Genomic DNA, 2,500 nt, shown 5'->3' with positions numbered 1-2,500 from the left:
GCCTTGAACCATGTTTCAGTTACTGCACAGATGTCGACGTTCTCCATACTGAGCAGTGCTTTGAGCGTGTGCATTTTGAGATGTAAACTCTTGGCGTTGAGTAGCATAACCCTCAGTTTTTTGTTTATTGTGCTGTTTATGGAGGTGGGTTTGACTTTTGAGCCTTGCCTAAAAAGGCACTATGGGGCAGCAAGAGCCTTGGCCAGTATTCGAAAGCCTAGGGGTGACAGGTGCAAGCCATCTCTTGCGAAGCAACGCGGCTTGTCAGGCATGTCGACCCAGGCTGACAGACTCTGGAGCCCCTTTGAATGACACCAGAAGCCTAGTCAGTTGTTGAAATTGATCATTTTTTCTTTATACTGAGGTATCATTGTTGGTGAGGGCAGGATGCTACTCAGGGCCAGGGTCATACCAGCCTGGGCTACATGATCAGAGAGCTCTTCCATGTCTCTTTTCATGTAGTCCAGGGAGGTACGTCTCAGGTCATTCACACCAACATGAACAATGACAGAGTCATATTTGTACTTGTTCTGGAGTGACCTGAGTGCTTGTGTTATGTGGCAGATTCTGGCTCCCAACAGGCAGCTAACAGTAACCTTCTGCTTATCCAGCCTAGTGAGTGGGACATCAGTGTGCCTGACTATAGTGTCACCTATTACTAGTGTGTTAGGTATGTTATTTCGCCTTAAGGGCTGTGATTGTGCGGCACACTGATTTTATGTTTTACGTGGGGCAGGATTCACGAAGGCTTGCACGGAGTCTCAGAGTAGTGTAAGACTCCATGCAGCCCTCGCGATCCAGGAATAGCCCAAAATTCTGTGAAAGAGACCAGCTAAAACGTCTCTTACACGGAGTGGGCGTGGATATGCTAATCACCTCATTTGCAGCCGAAAGGCATGCAAATGAGGTAGATTAGCGATCCAGGAAGCCCAAAGGAGCCCATGTAAGAGCCGTTTTAGCTGCAGAAATGTACTCAGTTGACAACTGAGTATGTTTCTGTAAAAAACACAATGGAGCCATGTCAGCTCCAAATAAAGGGTGCATATGTGTCAGGCAGCATGCCAGTGGCCAAATATGTGGCCATTGGCAAGGTACCCCGATGCAAATGCGCTATATAAAACATAAAAATGAAGGTTATAAACCCACAAATGTGCGTTTTATGCAATACACGGATTTACAATGCAGAGACCAGCAGACCAAAAACAACATGGCCACCGTTTAGTGGTTGCTAAGGTGGGAAGCTGAGTCTAAGACATGTAACTAAGCATTAGTAGGCAGTCTGATGTAAATGAGTGGTAGGATACTGAATTCCACTGTCACATAGCAAATGAGCACATTCTGAGTAGTGTAGGAGTTACATAAGGGGGAGGAACAGAGTAGGAGATAGGTGACATCACAGGGGGGAATGGCAGAAAGAAATGCAGTTCATTGGAGGTCAGTGTTACATGACAGATGTCAGACACATATCATGGAAAGAGGAGTGCCACAAGATAAGCATGGGAAAGTCAAGAAATGGAAGGTGTACACTGTTACTTATACACAGATCAGGGAAAGAGGAGTGCCACAAGATAAGCATGGGAAAGTCAAGAAATGGAAGGTGTACACTGTTACTTATACACAGATCAGGGAAGAGGAGTGCCGCAAGATAAGCATGGGAAAGTCAAGAAATGGAAGGTGTACACTGTTACTTATACACAGATCAGGGAAAGAGGAGTGCCGCAAGATAAGCATGGGAAAGTCAAGAAATGGAAGGTGTACACTGTTACTTATACACAGATCAGGGAAAGAGGAGTGCCGCAAGATAAGCATGGGAAAGTCAAGAAATGGAAGGTGTACACTGTTACTTATACACAGATCAGGGAAAGAGGAGTGCCACAAGATAAGCATGGAAAGTCAAGAAATGGAAGGTGTACACTGTTACTTATACACAGATCAGGGAAAGAGGAGTGCCACAAGATAAGCATGGGAAAGTCAAGAAATGGAAGGTGTACACTGTTACTTATACACAGATCAGGGAAAGAGGAGTGCCACAAGATAAGCATGGGAAAGTCAAGAAATGGAAGGTGTACACTGTTGCTTACACCAAAGTTTCTTGCTGGGCGTGCATGCGCACGTGTGCACTCCATGTGGCGCGAGTAGTGCAGTGTGTGTGCGTGTAAGGCAGACTGAGCATGTGGGAGCCTGTTGGCAGACTTGTAAGACTGTTTGCGCTGGTGTGCGCGTGTTTTAACCCGAATAAGAAGATTCTAAACTGTGTAAGCCTGTGTGCGCGCGTGTAAGCCACTGTGAGAGTAGTTCTGCAGGTATGCGCATTGCTCCCCCCTGAGGAAACAGAAAGGAAACAGGAAGCAACAGAATTAGTAGGAAGCTAGCAGGGAATAGTGCTGGAGCTAGCAGGTGAAAACAATTAGAAGCAGGCAATTACACAGGCAGAATAGTAGCCCAGCCAAGCACTTAAAACTCTGCAAATAGCAGTGCAGGATGTTTCTCTCAAGAGACA

General features: G+C 46.0%; 1 protein-coding gene across 1 annotated transcript in view; it reads left to right on the top strand.

The window, feature by feature from the left end:
- The window catches only part of LOC122791495 (aldehyde dehydrogenase X, mitochondrial-like), a 66,977-nt gene that overhangs the window by 46,026 nt on the left and 18,451 nt on the right, over nt 1–2,500 (top strand). The gene's annotated exons all lie outside the window — the stretch shown is intronic.

Source organism: Protopterus annectens, chromosome 17.part0 (genome assembly GCF_019279795.1).
Source record: "Protopterus annectens isolate FY-2018-M chromosome 17.part0, PAN1.0, whole genome shotgun sequence".
Taxonomy (NCBI): Eukaryota; Metazoa; Chordata; order Ceratodontiformes; family Protopteridae; genus Protopterus; species Protopterus annectens.
This window is presented reverse-complemented; position numbering and strand designations above follow the sequence as displayed.